This window comes from Triticum aestivum, chromosome 2D (assembly GCF_018294505.1).
Source record: "Triticum aestivum cultivar Chinese Spring chromosome 2D, IWGSC CS RefSeq v2.1, whole genome shotgun sequence".
In the NCBI taxonomy this organism is placed as follows: Eukaryota; Viridiplantae; Streptophyta; class Magnoliopsida; order Poales; family Poaceae; genus Triticum; species Triticum aestivum.
The window spans coordinates 199784547-199805174 of record NC_057799.1 but is presented as its reverse complement, the minus strand read 5'-3'; positions in this window follow the sequence as shown (position 1 = coordinate 199805174).

Below are 20628 nucleotides of genomic sequence, written 5' to 3'. Positions count from 1 at the left end.
TTGGAATTTACTACAGCCCATTTACAGTTTGTTAAAAGTACAGCCCATTTCAACGAACCGTTCAAAACAGAATTCAATAAAATTTCTTGTGCAATTCTCTCATTTATTGACTACATAGGTTGACAATGGTGTGGGACCGTGATGTCAGGAAACCAGGAGGAAGCAAAAAATATAGTTTTATATACTAATAAGGAGGCACTTGCTGTCATCCTCTCCAAGTAAAGTCATCTCCTCATCCTCATGTCCGTTGACCATGTTGACAACACGAGACGGCGGTGCCACGGCGAGCGCAACAACTCAAAGGACGACGGAGAGGGCCTCGAGGGCCCTACGGATGGTCTGAGACAGTGCCCGCTGCTCATTCGGGAAGCCAGGATCATAGGGCCACATGTCTGCGACGACATTGTCGTTCGCTTGTTCACTGGTGCTCGTTGAGGAGACGGAGCTTGCAGCACAGGTTCTCCTGCGCTGGTAGCTCTTCCGCCATTAGGGCGTCGAAGTGCGGCCGCACCTGCTCTATGGTGAACACGGCATGAACCGGCTTGGACAGTGGCGCCGGCTCCTGGTTGGAAGCTACGTCCCTCGTCTGATTGTCGTCGCTCAGCTCGGCGAGGTAGTTGGCGACCCAGCATGTCCGGCTGCTGGACCGACCCGCTGCCAAGCACGAGTCTGACTGCCCTGGCCCACCTAGACCGCCTCCCTCGCTTGCCCATGCTTTCCGCCCGAAACGGTCAGCATCGCCTGCCCCGCATCCCGGTGCATGCGCTTGCTCCGCCTTCAAACGACACAAGTGCCGTCCGTCCGTTCTTCTGCCGCCCACATTAATGATACGCGGTTGTCGAGGCGGCTTCTCCGGCACCACACGTCCGTCCCTCCGCCGCCCACCATTGCTATATAAACTGTTGCGCCGGCCATAGCCGCAGTCATCCGCATCTGTTCCTATTCTCCTGTCCACACCACTACTGCCCACCATGGCTTCCTCGCGCTCCAGCGCTCTTCGGGACGGGCGGACGACGGACCACAAGGAGATGGCAGCCATTGTTGCCGACTGGCTGGCCGGCAGGCAGCCGGAGGACGATGACGTCCCAATGGAGAACATGGTAGTCGACGATCCGGCGCCAACCCCCTCCTCCGCGCCATCCTCGCTGGTGCATTGCACCATGACCATCGGCGAGGCCCGTGCCCAATATATGGACACGGTGAGGTAGAAGCGTGAGGAGCAGTTCCGGGAGGCGCAGGCCGACGCCGCCTACAACCACCATCTCCTCCAGGAGCACCTGTAGGCGGAGGAGCAGATCGCCGCGGAGCGGGCGGAGCAGGAGGCGCTGCTCGACTCGTACCGCTCCGCCCGCGAGGGCCGCCTCGAGCGGTGGCGGTACCGCATGTGGGTGGCGGAGGCTGCGGCCGCCTACAAAGAGGGCGATGAAGCGGCCGAGGCGCTGTTTGGCGAGACCGAGGATGAGGCAGAGGACAATGCCAGCTCCGACGAGTCCCCGCTCCGCTTGCGTCGATGAGGCCCTGCTCCGCCGAGGCCCCACGGCGCCAACAACGAGGCAGAGGACACCGCCGGCTCCGCCGAGGCCCCACCCTGCCGGCAACGAGGGGGAGGATTTTCCCCCGCTCTGCCGAGGTGCCGCCCGCCGGCAACGAGACAGAGGACATCGCCGGCTTCGCCGAGGCCCCGCCCCGCTGCCAACGAGGCTGCACCACACAGAAAATGAGGAAGAGTAGAACACGGTAGGTCGCCGCCGCTTGGGTCCAAGTAAGGCCACCGCTGCTACCCTTCGGTTGCTGGCACTGAGCTGTACATCATGGAGCAATTCTATGATTACGGGATGATTGAAGAGCGCTCCGTGGTTGAGCAAGCTCATGAGATACAGTCATTTGCTAGAGAACTTGAGCACTTCAGTTGACATTGCAATCACAGCGATTCACATGTCATAGAGAACATTCAAAACAATCGACGATTATGCATCTCAGCGATTCACATGGCAGAGCCAATATTTACTTCACAACTAAAGAATAAAGAAAAAATGGATCGATGCTGCTGACAGCAAAGGGCGTCCCATTCGAAAATATCAAACGCATGTCTTCTTGCTAAAATCAATGAGCAAAATTTGACAAGGTTTTCCCATTCCAAAATATCAAATGCCTACGATTGTGGAATGGGCAGGGTTTGCCATCAGTTCGGACATTGACATGGCACCTCGTGCTAAATAAACCAGCTGTTCTTTTTGTGCAGTTCCACCAAAATCAACCAAATTTGCCCTTATATGTTGCAACGCCTTGAACTTATCGGCACCTCCTTACTTGTGGTGGAAATGAATGATTCAATGTATTCATGAACATTTTGTGCAGTTCCCATTGAAATCAAACTGAGCACCTCTGTTTGCACAAATACAAAAAAGTGATTAGTATAAAGCAAACTATACTATGAATTGACAGTTTAAACAGGCACCTACATGGTCCATGTAGAGCACACTTTTACAAAAATGGAACTCACCGGAAAGAATCCTAGAACAACATTGTACTCGCGCATCACAGCAAGAAAATGGAGATTTGTCAGTCCTTCTAAGCTGAAGTTAGTTTGGTCTTGTGGGGGGTAATGTAACCATCCTTCAACTGCTCCTTCTGATGAGAAGATAGACACGACTTCTTCATCCTGGCATAATCGGAACTAGTCACTTCACGTACTCCATATTCTTCTTCAGAGGAGGATGATCCTGTTGTGCAAAGACAAGAGGATAACTAATGCTAGCATCCCTGTTTGCTCGAAAAAAAGGAAAGGAAATATTTAAAACAGCACAGATGAAGCACTTCTCAAGGACAATACCACTTTTTGATGACAGTATCTAAACAATAGCACAACACCAATAGAGATGATAAAGCTCAATCATATGGATGAAATCAGTGGGCGAGTACCAACCTTTGTCAGGAGGCTTATTGTGTAGAGCATACAGATGAAGCACTTCTCCGGAACCATCTGTTGCTATCTACTGTGGTGGCCATGCTTACTATATACTCCTCGATTAGATTAATGTTTCCAACATCTTCTTGTGCAGTTCCACTAAAATATATGGTATCTTCAAAGAAGATCCCTGTTTGCACAAGTAGAGATAATTACGTATTACATTAAGAGTGGCATCAAATTAGTGACAAAACAATTGCTCGTTCCAGCCATAGCAATAAATTAAGATGCAAAACTATATCATTACTTGTGTCATCGCAGTTCCAGTGCTACAGCACCAGGAGTTGATTTTTGTTTTTCTTCCGCTTGTTCTTCCCCTTCATCACTTGGTTCAATAACAGACAAGCTTCGGCTTCAATGTAAGATTTGGCATGTCAATTAGGTTGCACAAGTATAGCACTAAACAATGACATTAATTTTCTGATGAAAGTGGCAAAATACAGGCCAACAGTTGTGAAATACCCTTATCTTACCTCAATGGGATATTACGATGCACATACAGAATGGAAGTCTTGTCTCCATTTGTGCAGTTCACTAAAATCAAGCAACATTACCATACAAGTAGCACAACATATGAAAGCACACCGCAGAATCATGTGAAAGAAGGCTAGTACTGACCTCTCATGACGCGGAATTCAAACAACTCACAATAAGAAGATCTGAACCAAATTTGCCAACACGGATAGGAAGTAAGATCTCCTCTTGTGCAGTTCCACTAAGATCAAGCAATCAAGCAACGATGTCAGTGTGACATTTTGGTTGAACTGCACAAAACACTCTTAAAACAAAAGTGTTTTGAGCAGTGCAACAAAAGGTCACAATGGCAACGAGGTGAAGTAGACAACCCTGTTTACACAGAGGTGCAAAGAAAAAAACTAGTGGTCAATAACGGTGGATGACACAGAAGCCAACAAAAAGAAGCATCTACCTTATCTAAATGGGAAAGAAAGCAAGACAGTAGCATTTCTCAAACGGTGGCATTGATTTATATTAACAGAGAGATTATATTAACAATAAAATTTGTTAAACATGTAATTTGCTTTTAACTGTGGCATTGCATCAATTTTCCAGCGGCATTATTAGAGGGTGTTTGTTTACAGGGACATTTAGGTGGAGGGACTAAAATAACTGCGTGTCAGTCCCATCTAAACCAAACAGGAGGGACTTTTAGGGACTAAAAGTGGGCATTTTGGACTAAAGAAAGAAGACCCCGAGGGAGAGTCTTTTTGGGACTTTTTCCAACAGTTGCCCCTGCCACGCATCGCACCTTATCTCTATTAGTTCACTACTAGGGGTGACATGGTCTTTTAGCATGTCATTTAATAACCTCTAGCCCATGTTTAGTCCCTGGAACCAAGCAGGTAGGGACTAGGGAGTTTTTAACCAAACAGGACCTTAGATTAACAACAGCTAAAGAGTTGCACGGGACAGTGGACGCACCAGCACCATGTGCATCTACCGATGTACTGGGGTGATGCATATTCTGTTGCAACAAAGAACAAACAACCAAGGAGCATATTTGTGTTGGTCCCAGTTTTGTTATCTTTAGACACCTTTCCATATGTGAGGCAGCAAATCTAGTCCTGCTCAAACTCTACAGCCTTGTCCCCCAAAACAAAAGATCAGTTCGTTACAGATGTGCGTACTGCGTTTGTTACTGTTTTCCCTTTTCGACCAATGTAGGTGCTGGATAGCCAGTCTGTACTAGTACTTTCCCCACTTCCTTTCCTCTGTGAACCACGTCCTAGATTTATGCTATACAACTTTCCCCACTACTTTCCCCCATTCCTGTCCTCTTTGAACCATGTCTTAGATTCATGTGATACCACTTTCCCCACTACTTTCCCCCTTCCTTTCCTTTTTGAACCACGTCCTAGATTCATGCTATACAACTTTTCCCACAACTTTCCCCCATTCCTTTCCTCTTTGAACCACGTCCTAGATTCATGGTATACAACTTTCCCCACTACTTTCTTGTTTGATCCAACACCTAGATTCGAGTGCAGAAGTGGAAAAAGCCCACATGCAGCTAGAGCAATGCATGTGGAATAAGTAAATTATACCTTAAGGTTCTTGGGGCGTGGTTCGGTGGGCGTCCGGAGGCCGTTCGACCCACACTATGTACGGCGGCGAAGAAGAAGGGGTCGGAGGCCCTCCTGCGCCGCCGCTGGGTGAAAGTGAACAGCTGCACCGGTAGTGGATTCCCTCCCTCGCCGACGGCGACAGCGTTAAGCCTCCTTCCCTTCCCGGCGGACGGATCCTGCCGGTTCTTTGACCAACTGTGAGGGGAGAGAGAGAGGCCAGCGAAGTCTTGTTTAGATCTGGAGAGGGTGAGAGAGTGTGAAGAGAGCAACTACAAGCAGACCAGCAGTAAGGGGGAGAGAGAGAGAGAGAGGCCAACGAAGTCTTGTTTAGATCTGGAGAGGGTGAGAGAGTGTGAAGAGAGCAACTACAAGCACTGAGGCTCCAGCGTGTGTATATATACTGGAGAGAGTGTGAAGAGTGCAAACCCTAGAAAACAAGCACCGAGGCTGCAGCTTATACGTGATGAGGTGATTATACGGTCACTACGAGATCGTATAGCTCCGTATCCATCCATTTTGACCAGTCAAAGAATCCTCCTGGCACAAATTATGCTGAAGTGTAGTTATCGAACCCGAGACCTCAAGTTTGATGAGCGAACAGGCTAACCAGCTACACAACCCTCCCGTTATGTTCAACGAGAGGAAAATAACCTTTGATACATTCCTGCATTCGTGTGACAAGCATGTCGTGTTTTTTATGTGTGGGAGTCATTGGGATTTAAATCGTAATCGTGTCATGTGGCTTTGGTGGTAAGACTATCCACAGTGGTGCAGAAATAATGCAGCCTTAGTCACCTTACCTCTCTCCACGTAGTACGTTGGGTCCCACCAGTCAGAGGGTGAAACAAACAAATTAATAAGAAAAATTAAAAGCGCCAGCGGTGTATCTTACCTCACACATCATGCTACTGCTCGGGAACACTGTCCAATTGATCCCTCTGTTCGCTCACATACTATTTTAAGTGAATCCTTATTATAACATGCACACAATTTTGGGCACTTGTATTCGACCTAAGTCAGTGTGCCACTGTATCTCGTACGACTCCCTCTGTCTAGGTGTAATAAGTCACGTTAGAAGGTGCAGCGGGATCAAGGTGCAAGCAGATTGGAGGAGAAGGAGAAACTTGACCGGTCATTCCTCCAATCAAAGCCCTGATTTCTGTCTCTAAACGCAACCATTAATCCAAATAACTAAGAGATGCCGTTTTAGCTACCATGCAGGGCCACGTATTAACTCGCATGCAAGCCAACTTTGATTTCTTGACTGATCAACGCGTAGTTGTGCTCCATGCATTGGGTTTCCGGGGGAGATAACAAGGCAGAGTAATTAAGGAGCGTTTGGCTACATTGCTTAGGCTGGTCATAGTGGTGAGTAACTTGGACTAGTACAACATGCATATGTTACTAGTCTATGTTACTACTACGCGAAGTTTGCTGTCGGAAGCGAGCCGATCTGGCTCTCCTGAGCTAGCAAGGTTTTTCTAGCCCACCCAAGCTAGCTGGCACACAAAAGCTAACATATTTTAACAGTTCCAAACGCCTAACCATGCCTGGCTATGCTATAAGCTGTTCTTGCTAAGGATCCAAACGCTCCCTAAGTAACAATGCTCACGAGCAACGAGGCCAGGAGGGGATTGAGATGCGAAGTTAATGGACGCCACCTAAACATTTTGGGAATATCTGATTTTCGTAGGATGACTTAACACCTAGACGGAGGGAGTACTACTCCTCAGTCCAGGTTTGATGGAATATTCGTCACCTCTTCTCTTCTTGTACGTACTCCATTTGTATCTCACTTCCTGTGGCTTCGCACTCGCACGATTTTCCTACTCTATGAACCTATCTGTGCATGTGCGTGTGTGTGTTAGACAGAGCGACAGATCGACCTAGTCCTACGGAGAGATGGTGTGTAGTGTACGATTTTAGCCGCGAGAGTCGGTGCATCCTCTCGTTTCCGGGCGTCCGGTAGGGACAGGCAGAAAGCTGCCACGCCCGCTCCTGACCAACCTGGCCCACCCAAAGCCCCTCCATCGTCCGCGCGCTTCCCGCCCGAAACGGTCAGTGCCGCTCCAAAGAATCGGTGCCGCATTCATGCCCGGGCAGAGCGGACGCGACCTCTCACTGGCGCCTGCATTGAAGGGAGAAGCGGATTCAAGAGTGATGGTTGCTTCATCCGTCCAACTTACTGCTGGGTCTATGTGATTTGACGCCTCATTGGTCATTATTACTGAGGTGGTAGGACTATTGGATGTCCCACGATTTCGGTGAAAGGAGGTACTACTAGATTACAATTTTCTCCATTCTTACGGCGGGGGAGTGCAAGAGCAGTGAAAACACGCAGGCTCAGTGATTACAAGGACCACCTCACACTATCACCATATTTTATGGACACCATGCCACACCTAACTCTTTACATAGTACTCCCTCCGTTCCTAAATATAAGTCTTTGTAGAGATTCCACTAGGTGGACTACATACGGAACAAAATGAATGAATCTACACTTAAAATGCATCTATATACATCCGTATGTGGTTCATGGTGAAATATCTACAAAGACTTATATTTAGGAACTGAGGAAGTACTTGTATAGTACGTACTGTAATTTATCAGCGAGATAGTACAACGCTATGAAGCTTACAGCTTCTGTTACATGTATCTTGCGTCCAAGGTTGCCCGTTGCAACATTTCATCAAATACAAAGGAGACTGACATGTATGCTATTGCATCTCCATGATTGACAGATCATAGCAAATATGTACTCCCTCCGTTCCAAAATAAGTGTCTCAACTTTATGCTACATACAGAGCAAAATGAGTGAATCTACACTCTAAAATACGTCTATATACATCAGTGTTTGGAGTATGTACTAGTAGTTCATATTGAAATCTACTAAAGGACATATATATTCCAAACAATATGATAATCTCTCTAACCAAGGTAGTAGGGACGAGGAGTAAACGGAGGGAGTAGTAAAATTCTCTCCTCGTCCTGCGAGCCACCGCGCGCGTGGGCGAGGGAGCGGGCGTAAGGCGTACATTACTACTACTACTCATGCAGTCCCTAGCCATTGAAACAGAGACAACTAAAGAAAAAATGATCCATGCAATCCCTAGCCCTTGAACCGTAAACCCTAACCAGGCTTTAATTTGCTGGCAACGTTGGCGCTTCCTAAGAAATGAAGTTTGCAACCCTTCGACCATCGGATCATTTTGTGCAGTTTCACCAAAATTGAGATGAGCATCCCTGTGGCAAAGAAATTGATGAAGCGTGATTAGAATAAGATTACTGGGACTAGTTGATGAGACATAAACTCATCACAAATACAGTACGTAGAAGCCAGTAGAGGTATCTGCGGGGCAAAGAAGTAGAGAAATATCCACATGGAGTGATGTGGGGAGCTGGAGCACTGGTGCAAGCCGGCTGTAAAGGGAGGTGTACCTGAGGGATGTCGGGACGTAGCTCAACCTAGAGGAGGGCGGCGGGCGGAGGCAACTACCCACGTCGCGGCAGTGAGCAATGGACGAAGGCAACCTCACCGGCTTTGTGAGAGAGAATGGCGGGGACCCCTGATCGGGATGTGACGACAGTGGGTTTTCGCCGTCGGCGATGGCAACCGCATCTACACTATGCATCCACCCCTTCCCCCGGCGGACGTGATCCGCCGGGATGTTAGAGATGTGGCCACAGTGGTTTTGTGCGAGAGAGTGTGAAAACTGAAGAGAGCAACCCCAGCAAGCAACCGTGTAGGCTCGTCCTGCCTATGTATATAGTGGAGCGGTTTCCTTTTCTCTCCATATGAACCTATTTATATTGCGTACGTGCCACTGAAGAAGAAAAAAACTTTATTATAAATGACGCGACACCTACTACTCGTTCTCCTATAAACCTTGATGTGGCCATGAGTCGGGAAGTCGAGCAATAATGGTACTGCAGTATATATCGTTCTGGCTATATGAGACCGAATGAATTTTTGCACGTCCACCACGTGGCGAGGGTCGAGGGGCGAGGGAGAGTGCGTACTATTGCGTCTGTTTCAATATGGACTGCATACTGAGCAAAATGAGTGAATCTACACTCTAAAATACGTCTATATACATCAGTGTTTGGAGTATGTACTAGTAGTTCATATTGAAATCTACTAAAGGACATATATTCCAAACAATAGGATAATCTCTCTAACCAAGGTAGGGACGAGGAGTAAACGGAGGGAGTACTAGTAAAATTTTCTCCTCGTCCTGCGAGCCACCGCGCGCGTGGGCGAGGGAGCGCGCATAAGGCGTAGTAAGCAAGATTCACCTCATCCTGCAAGCCACCACGCCCATGGGCGGGGGAGACGGCGTAATAAGCAAGCTTCTCCTCGTTCTGTGAGTTGACGGGACACATCAAAAGTACTCCAGTGTATAGAGCCTTGCCTCTAAGGTAGGCCCCACATGGTTTGCCTCTTTTTTAACATAACGCGTCAAGTCGCAATTTGTTTGTTCACCCGTGGTAGACGATCCTCCCTCCATCTAGTGGACAACCAGTACACGTGTCAAGTTACCACGTGGGCTGCCTTTTCGTACAGAAATGAGCTCCACCGTGTACCCGCGCGGGTGTGGTTGGGAAAGAGACGGGAGTACGTGCACCGTGCGTGCACCTCTTCTCTTCGTGCACGTCCCCCATCTACGTGGGTGTGTGTGAGAGATACAAACCTAGACCAATGGCTTGTGCGTTCGTGGGTGTTTTTTGTTTGGGGGGGGGAGGTTGATTTTGTGAATGTATTTTGTGGGAATATGTGTCGATGACATCTCAAACAAAATTTGGCATGCAATGTGTGTGAAATGGAGGCCTATCCATATCATATATAGAGGGTCGGGCAATCCACGAGAATTGAGGGAGGGGTCATAGATATCGATAGAGTAGAAGAGAGGATCAAGTGGGTGGGTGCGAGATCGATGAAGAGAGCCATCAAAATTGTGTGTGTGCAAGACAAAGATATAGGGAGACTGACCTAGCTACCGGAACGTCAGAGGGCACAAGTCAAGTTTGTGTGTGGCAGGGAGACATGACTAGAGCGCTCGATGTATCGGTGTGTGTGTGGGAGGGGGTGGGGGGAGGGGTAGGCAGAGGCCTAACTATAGAGGTAGAACGACTCTATGTGTTGAGAAGGAGAGACCCAGCTATGTCTTGAGGGAGATCGGTCGACATCCATACATAACTGAAGGACGGGAAATAGGATGGGACAGAGAGAGAGAGGGAGGGAGAGGGGTAGAGTGCTGGATGGGTGATGGAGTTGCTTCTCGAAGATGGTGGGAGAGGCCTACTAGTCAAACTAAGGGTGGAAATGCAATATTATCAATAAGAGTGGGGATGTGTTTCTGTGTGTGCCTGTGCATGATAGATCTGTCGGGACACATCCATGGATGATGAAGGGGAACAATGTGTTTGGTAAGCAAACCTAACTAGATCGGTAGATCAATTGTTGTTTGTCGGAGGAAGGGAGAGACATAACTAATGAGGTAGATCGATCGACGTGTGGGGAAAATCGAGTTATAAGGACCTAGCTAGCTATATGTATAGCAGGAGATCGGTCGGTGTACGTCCATTTGTTAGAGGAGAATAAGGCCCGGGGAGACGGATAGACAGAGAGAATGGAGCTAGGAGGTGGTGCGAGAGGCCCAGCTACTAGCTAGATAGGGGGAGGAGTGTGCGGTTGTGAGATCGATGAAAAGAGGGGCGAGAGTTTACACGTGTGTGGGACCGTATGAGAGACACGAGGCAAGGACACATAAAGGAGGAGTTTGAAGGTGCGTGTGTATGTTGTAGGCAGACATCGCTGGAGAGGTTTATCGATCGGTGTGTGTCGGAAAGGAGTTGTGGAGACTGTGGGAGAAAGACCTAAAGAAAAAAAATGAATGTGCGCGATGGATAGAATGCTGAGGGAGGGGGAGGGTGAGGAGGGCGTGTGCATTCACGAGAGAAAGTTAGTGGTAGCTACAAAGGTTAGAGGATTGCGTGGGTGTAAGAGACTAACACAGATCATAATTTGATATGAAAGTGGATTCATATATTTGAATAGGAGATCATAGTGTTTTAAGCATATGCATGCATGAATATAGTGGTGATACGCGTGCTGTGGTTTTGCACATGTTATACCATAATGTGATAATGCATGGCGTTTGCAACTCACAGCTAAATGTCGAACAATCTAAACCATACTATACATCGAACAATCTCACATTTTATTTGAATTTGTGATAATGTGTGGCGTTTGCAGCTTAAAACTAAATATCGAACAATCTAAACGATACTATATATCGAACATTCTCACATTTTATTTGAATTTGTGGTAATGTGTGGTGTTTGCAACTCACATCTAAATACTTGTAGGCGTAGGGGCGGGGCACCATACATAATGTGATAAACATATTATACATATGAGACATGATTTAGTTTGTGAAGATCTAACTACAGCTTGAAATGTACTATGATTTGAAATCAACATAAAGTGGATTCAAAAAATCGAGTTCGAGTTCATATAGTACACATAGTTCATATGTAACTCGAGACTAATCATGTGGTGTGGTGTGAAGATAATACACAAACGATGGTATAACTTGACAATAATGATGATTGTAGATCTTATTAAAACAGAGAAACGAATTCAAATGCTTTGACTTCACAACAATCATTATTGTAGATCTTATTCAAATAGAGAAACGAATTCAAATTTAGTTCATATTGAAGCGGTAGTATATACGTTTCGAATGCACTAAAACGTTCATTTGAGTACTAGGTTGCATGCATTATACACGTAGCGAAATATTTTAATTGAACATAACATGAATTCAAAGTTTTGAATGACATTTGTAGTGCGAATTGATTTGGTACAGTACATGTTAGGCTTGTCCGGAAATTTCAACCCGCGCCTTGTTAGCCCGAAATATTTAAGATATATCTTTGTCTCGTTGTGCTCCGACAACTCCCTCCATCTCAACCCGCGCCTTGCTATTCCAAGATTACAACGCGCACGAAAACTCCCACCTCCTGTGAAATCCCAACACGCGAAATGCCCGTGATATCCCTGAACCGAAAGAACCGCCTCAAATCGGTGGGGGTACTTTCGTAACTTACCCCACATTTCGGACAAGCGTGTCCCTAAGCCATGGTTCCCCACTCCCATCCCATCCGCCCACCCATTCGTACACCAAGGTTGGGAAAACCCGCGAAGCCCCACACCCTCCTCCGTTAGCCACCCAGCCGGAGCCTCTTCCCCGACGACGTCGTCCACAGCAACACCTCGACGTCCCTCATCCACCATACCAGATGAGGATCCGTCGTCGATCTGGTCGTCCTGCCGGTTCAGCAACCCCGTCCTCCACCTCCAAGGAGCTGCCCCGACGTTCCCCTCGTCTTTCGCGCCACCTCCATTCCCACACCGCCGTCTTCACCTGCACCACCGGAAGAGCATCAGCATCACCGTTTCCTCGAATGAAGCCGCGGCCTAATCGGAGCCACCAAAGAGGTTGTACACTAATCGCCGCATTTTCTTCTTGATTCGATCTCACGGTGCTGTCGGCGCTCGGTCCCGAGACGACAGGGCGCGGCTCCATCCACCGCGGCGTCGCCGGCCACTTCCTCCACGGCGTCGCTCCCTCGGCGGCGACGTCCACATCAGTAGGAGCTGCTGCTGATTTAGCTCTCGCTCTCGCTGCTGCTCTGCTCTTGCTCTCGGTCCCCTACCTGGTCTGCTCTTGCTCGCGCTGCTACTCTCGCTCTTGCTCTTGCTTGCGATGCTGCTCCGATTTAGCTACACTTCAGTCGACTGAATCGACTTTTGGGTCAGTCAATTTTCAGGGGGTGGGGGGGCTCGCCGGAGTTAAGGAAGAACCAGCCGCAGCGGGGAGGGGGGCTCGGCGGGGAAGTACCCCACTATCTATCTTAGGGTTCAGGGTGGGGGCGGTGGTCGCCGGTGATGGTGGGGCGGTGGCGTGGGGATCGCCGGAGAAAAAGCTCGGCACGGGGGGGGCTAGAGGGATGGCCAGGCCAGCGGCGGACCAGCGGTGGGGAGTGTTTTCGGGGCGAGCGGGGCGGCGCACCGCCGGCCGCGGGCGGCGGGGGGTGGCTGTTTGGCCGGTGGTGGCTGGCGGCTCAGGGGGTTGGAGGTTGAAGATGAATCGCAGGCCCTTGATTTCGTATCCAAAGGCTGCAAAATCGACTGACCAGAGATGAAAAAGTCAGTTGACTGACGTGAAGCCTCACCTCTAGTGCGTTCAGTTTCGACAGTAAAATTCAGTTTCGACAGCAAAATCCAGTTTCGACAATTAAGTTCAGTTTCGACAGTTAAATTCAGTTTTGGCAGTTAAGTTCGGAGATGAGCGGCTGATGTATACATCTAGCACTTTGTGGTTATGTATTTTATGTCATCTATTGGAGATGTTATTAGAATTCCAGTCAGGTTAATGTTGTCTCTCTTGTCCTGCTTCAGCCTCGGCGTCGTACAACTCACTGGAGCTGCTCCAACGACGAAACCCTCCATCACAGCGGAGCAGTACCTCGGGCTCCATCTCCAGACACCTAAGATCTTCTTCCCCTCCTCCGACAGCCAAGTCAGCCGGAGCATCCTCACCGGCCAACCCAATCACGCTGAGATCGACATGGCTTCGCCAAAGAGGTTGTACACTTCTTGTGGTTTGACTTAATCTCACCATGCTTCTTTGCATCCTGTGATCTTCCAATTCTTGTGAACCAAACACCCAGATTGGCAGAAATCATGTGTTTTTAAATTCTCTGTTTTGCATGTGCATTCCTATCCTATTCCTGTCTATTTCCTATCCCTGCATTGTTAGAATCCTCAAATTCAAACAAGCCCTTACACAATTACTTTTGTTACAGATATGTGTCAAAGAAAACCTTGTGTGGTTTGTCCTGCTCATGCGGTGCTGTGTTCCACCCCAGCTCAGCTGCTCCAACGACGGAAGGGTTCACCACAGCAGGGATCCGCTCTCCAGACTGTCTTTCGCCGCCTCAGATCTTCTTCCCCGCCGACGGCAGCCACGACAACTGCATTACCATCATCAACTGAGTAGATGACCTTGAGGACTACACGGGTCCGCAAGAGAGGTCGCACTCTTCCGTGTCTGCTTACGTTATGTATCGCTTAATATGATGACATGCTACTTTATCGTCGTGTTCACCTATTAGACTCCGACTCAGGTCCAAACTTATGCTGAAACTTGAGTTTTTAAATGGTTGTGGGGTACATATTGGGGCAGCAATCAGTATTATCTGTCTACTATCTGGTTAATCTCGGGTGTCTACTATGAGTTTCATGTTGGGTGCAAACAAACATTAAAGGAGCCATTATCTGTATTTTTAACTAAAGCTATTATCTGCCTGCTATCATTTGTTTTGGGTCTATCCACAGTTTGCTACCATGACTTTGGATTTGTGCATGCACTCCTTACATAATCTCACTATGTTTTATTCCTATGCATGTCAGTTATTGTACACAATGGAACTGAACATGTAGAGCAAAAGAGACGAGCCTTGCGTGGCAATAAAATTTCATGCAGATGTCGCTCCATGGTGGGCGCAAAGGCAGCCCCCCTCCACCCATTTCGGATCGTAATCAAGAGGAAGATAACTGTTCTGAGGGGGATTCAGAAGCAGAAGACCACTCCTATTTACCCCATGAGGTCTTCGCTCTAACTTGGCATGCTGATGTTGGTTATATCATGCATATGGTGCCTTGCATTGCTTACTTTATACATCAAATATGTCAACTGCTTAGTTTAGACATGCTTTGTGTGAATGCCATCTATTTAGTTTATTCATCGTTTATGTGAATGATGCAATGCCATCTTGTTTAGCCAGGCATCATATATGTGAATTTTGCAATGTCATCCTGCTTAGCCAGTCATCTTATATGTGAATTATATCAGGCCATCCTTTTTCTTCGTTACGTATTACATTTGTCAACAATGTTAGTATATTCAAGTACTCTTCGTGTGCATCAGCCATTTGACACGGTGATGGAAAATTCTGGAGTGAAAATAAGGTCTTCAGAGCAGACTATGCTATCTGACGAAGCGCATATCTCGCTGGTTACGGATAGCTCCTCAGAGGAGGATTCAGAGACAGATGACCAGTCCTATTCTCCCCCCCCCCCGAGGTGCATGCTCTAACTTGGCAGGGTTATGTTGCTCATATCGTGCGTATGGTATCGTGCATTGCTATGTTATTTGCTTAGTTTAGACATGATTTGTGTGAATGCCACCTGTTTAGTGTCTAATTACCATATATGTGAATTATGCAATGCCATCTTTTTGCAAGACATTATATATGTGAATTATGCAATGCTATCTTGTTGCAAGGCATTATATATGTGAATTATGCAATGCCATGCTGTTTAGCCAAGCGTCATATATGTGAATTATATCATGCCATCCTTTTTTGGTATTTCTCATTGCTTTTGTCGACAATGTTTGTATGTTCAACTGCTCTTCCTGTGCATCAGCCATTTGAATTGGTGATGGAGAAATCTAGAGTGAAAACAAGGTCTTCAGAGTAGACAATGCTACCCGGTGAAGCAGATATGTTGCTGGTTACAGATAGTTCTTCAGAGGAGGATTCAGAGGCAGATGACCAGTCCTGTTATCCGCCTGAGGTGTATGATCAAACTTGGCAGGGTTATATTACTCATATCATGCATATGTTGTATTGCAATGCTTAGTTTTTACATCATATACACGATATTGAATGCCATCTCCTTAGTTGACACATCATATATGCGATTGCCCTCTTCTCACTTCCTTAGTATATAAATCATATATTTGAATTATATCATGCCATGATGTTTACATAGACAGCATGTATCTGAATTATGGCATGCCAACCCATTTTCTAAAGACATAATATAGTTATATCATCTCATCCTGTTCACATAGTCATCATATTTTGAATTATGTCATTCTATCCGTGAATTATATCATGCCATCATGTTTCCATCGACGGCACGTTTGTGATTTATGGCATGCCAACCACTTTAATAGACACATCGTATAGTTATATCATGTCATCATGTTTACATAGTCATCATATTTTGAAGTATGTCATTCTATCCTGTTTAGTTAGCCATCATACATGTGAAATTGTGTCATGCTATCCCATTTAATTAGCCATCATATATTTGAAATTATGTCCTGCTATTCTGTTTGGTTAGGCAACATAAATGTGAATTATTTCATGCCCTGTTTTCTTCCCTACTATCCATTGCACCTGTCTATCTTACAATGTCTGTACATTCAATTACTTTTCTTGTTTATCAGCCATTTCAATTGGAGGGGGTGATGGCAGTATCTGTGGGAGTAAAAACACGGTCTTCAGAAAAGATCGTGCTACCTATCGATGGAGATAGAACCACGGTTGTACTTGCCCAAGAACCAGCCCCACCACACATAACCCAGACTCATGCAGATTGTACCCCTACCCAGTTGGATAGAGAACCAGCTACACCCCTTCTAACCCCAACCCCAGCAGATAGTAACCCGGTTCCCGTTGACATAGCACCATCTCCACCACAGAGCACCCAAACACGAGAAGTTAGTAAGGCAACTGCAGTGCCCAAAGCACGAGGACCACCACTCCGAACCCAAAGTCAACGCTTAAAGCAGAAGAAGAATTGTTCTCAGGTCAGGTTCTGTAGCTATGGTTCATACTACTTTGCTCTTGCATCACTGTATTTACTCGTACCAACTAATTTCAAATTTGAAGGATGCAATTGAAACTCCAATGGTGCAACATGTATGTTTTAAACCTGTTTCTTTAACGTGTTTGCTGTTGTAACTTGCTCTATGTTGATTTCAGTTTCAATTGAATAAACAGTTATGTTCTCATGCCATGCACATTACAAGTGTTGTTATTGCTCTGTAGTTTCCCACACTTATATTCTATCTATGCTGCTTTGTCTTAAATAGATATGATTCGAACTGTATCTATCTTGATTTGGCAACATAAACTATAATGATATAGACCATACAGTGACCATACTACATAGATATATGTTTGTTTCATGGTGTTATCCTGTCCACCTTACAACTGAACTGGTTTACCAAAATGAGTTTCATATACTACATTGTAAACATGTGATGTGTTTGTTTGTTTCTCCTTTAGAACACGGATAAAATATTGGAGAAGAGTACCCCGTTATGCAGTGGTAAAGGAAGTAATGCAGATCAGGTTCAAGATAGTGAGACATCCCTGTTGTTCTCCAAGAAAGCTGATAAAAACTATATTGAAGACACTGAGACAACCCCAAAGTCCTGTCTTGATGTAGTGTTCGAGTTACTGGCTACTACTGCTGGCACCAGCTCTTCGTACTCGCTGCTTGAATCAGTTCGGCTTCTTGAGTCTCAACTTCAAGTTGAAAGACATCGATCAGATGTTATGCGATAGGAAGCCGAAGGACTGAGGAAGTCCCTGCAGAATACAGATGCATACTTTCTGGTGCAACAGCAAGTGCTGGAGGATTTAAGCGCCAAACAAGAGAAAGTTAATAAGCTTGCTAAGCTTCTTGCCAGCATTATGGGTACCCAGGATATTGTTTCTTGAGCTCTTCTGAAGTGGTTTCAGTTCTGGACTTGTTTTGCTGCGGCGTTTATATGCTGCTTTGTTCCCTATATTTGCACTTGTGGCGAACTTTGATGCCCAGTGGATGTAATATGTGTAATAGCCGTGATAGCCTAGCGTAAGTTGCTTGCTTATTTATTTCCGTTGTCTTGTTTATTTGTTTTCTTGTAGTCACTGCAGTTCTTTTTCCGTGGTTTGCTAGTGGCCGGAATAACCTATTTTTTAAAACTAGGCCACATTAATAATGGGCTACATATTTACTGTATTTAACATGGGCCTCCTACGGGCCGTAGAAACAATGGGCCTTCTACGGGGCGTAGACACAATGGGCCTTCTACGGGGCGTAGACACAATGGGCCTTCTACGGGCCGTATCATCAATGGGCCTTCTACGGGCCGTATGATCGGTTGGCCAAACATGGGCCAATAACAGACCACATTATGGCCGTAAACGGGCTAGAGTTGAAATCGTCCGTTCATGGGCTGACTATAACGGGCCGTCGTTAATAGGCCGTATTTGATGACGCCATGAAAACGGCCCAACGTATTAACGGGCCACAAACGGGCCGACTGTAACCACGGGCTGTATTTGGCCCACAAGCAGAAAATGACAGTAACGGGCCAAAAGCAAACGAATGCTGGAAATGAGCCCAAGAATAAACGGGCCCTAAGTAGGACCAATAGAATAATGGGCCGTTAATGGGTATAAAGTGATACACTATTCATTAGGGCCAGTTTTACCACGGGCCGTTAATGGGCCAAGGGTTACTAAGGGCCTCATATGGGCCAAAAGACGTCATGGGCCATACATGAGCCGCATGTTAAAATGGGCTGGAATTATATTGGACGGACCAGATGACGCTACTGGGCCTAATTCGGATAGGTCGTAAACGGGCCCTGGGTTAGCGGGCTATAAATGGGCTATATGCGAACATGTCGTTAACAGGCTTGCCGTGGGCCGGCCCGCCACCTTTTGACCAAGTCAAATTGGCCGGCCTTTTCACAGGAATGGGCCTCTGTTGGGCCGTGCCACGTGTCGACGTATCATAGGTGCTTTGGGTCCAACGAGTGGATGACGTCTGTCCCAACGGTGAGCTGACACGTGTTTCCTCCAGCCAATGATGATTTTACACGTGGAAAATCCCCATTGGTCGGGGCTGTTAACGGGTTATCGGATCCAAAACCGGACACGATAGCTTAACGGCGTTCCGTTACGGTGGATGCCACGTGTCGGTCACCCTTGATGAAAGCACTTCTATGACGCGCGATTTATCGTCATGGAAGTGGACACTTCCGTGATGATAATTTTGGTAATGTCATGGAACACTTCTACGACAGCACAGGTATGACTATCTTGATTCTGTCATAAATTTGTCATGGATGTACATGCATGACAGAAAACGTGACCTACTGTGACAAACACGTATCATCACGGAAGTGTATTTTTTTTGTAGTGACACCCTGTCCACGAGGGTGTAGGGCGCCCCCCCGGGGGCGCGCCCGCTGCCTCGTGGGCCCTCTGGGACTCCACCGACCTCAACCCCAACTCCATATATTCACGTTTGGGGAGAAAAAAACTAGAGAGAAGGATTCATCGCGTTTTATGATACGGAGCCGTCGCCAAGCCCTAATCTCTCTTGGGAGGGCTGATCTGGAGTCCGTTGGGGGCTCCGGAGAGGGGAATCTGTCACCGTCGTCATCATCAACCATCCTCCATCAACAATTTCATGATGCTCACCGCCATGCGTGAGTAATCCCATCGTAGGCTTGCTGGACGGTGATGGGTTGGATGAGATTTACCATGTAATCGAGTTAGTTTTGTTATGGTTTGATCCCTAGTATCCATTATGTTCTAAGATTGATGTTGCTATGACTTTTCTATGCTTAAGGCTTGTCACTAGGGCCCGAGTGCCATGATTTCAGATCTGAACCTATTAAGTTTTCATGAATATATGTGAGTTCTTGATCCTATCTTGCAAGTCAATAGTCACCTAATATGTGTTATGATCCGGCAACCCCGTAGTGACAATAATCGGGACCACTCCCGGTGATGACCGTAGTTTGAGGAGTTCATGTATTCACTAAGTGTTAATGCTTTGGTCGGGTACTCTATTAAAAGGAGGCCTTAATATCCCTTAGTTTCCAATAGGACCCCGCTGCCACGGGAGGGTAGGACAAAAGATGTCATGCAAGTTCTTTTCCATAAGCACGTATGACTATATTCGGAATACATGTCTACATTACATTGATGGACTGGAGCTAGTTCTGTGTCACCCTATGTTATAACTGTTGCATGAGGAATCGCATCCGACATAATTATCCATCATTGATCCATTGCCTATGAGCTTTTCACATATTGATCTTTGCTTAGTTACTTTTCCGTTGTCACTGTTACGATTGTGACAAAAACTGCTACTGTTACTTTTGCCACCGTTACCGTTACTTCCATACTACTTTGCTACTAAATACTTTGCTGCATATATTAAGTCTTTCAGGTGTGGTTGAATTGACAACTCAACTGCTAATACTTGAGAATATTCTTTGGCTCCCCTTGTGTCGAATCAATAAATTTGGATTGAATACTCTACCCTCGAAAACTGTTGCGATCCCCTATACTTGTGGGTTATCAGGGGTGTGTGTGTGTGTGTGTGTGCACGCCCGAGGAAGTTTTGGTGTGTGTGTGTGTGTTGTGTGTGTGTGTGGAGGGGGGGCGCGGGGTGTTTGAGGAAATGACGCGGGTACTGAAAATTTTACTACGCGGGAGTCAAACGCGGGAGTGAAATGCCGGGCTATTGAAAATTTTGATGATAGTGCATCGCACACGGTCCGGAGATAACAACCGTGTGTTATGAAACAGAAAAACCCTCGAGGCGGGCAGATATTTTCTAGGGATGCAGGTGGGATTGGGAACAAGAAACATCGCACACGGTCTGGAGATAACAACCGTGTGTTATGAAACAGAAAAACC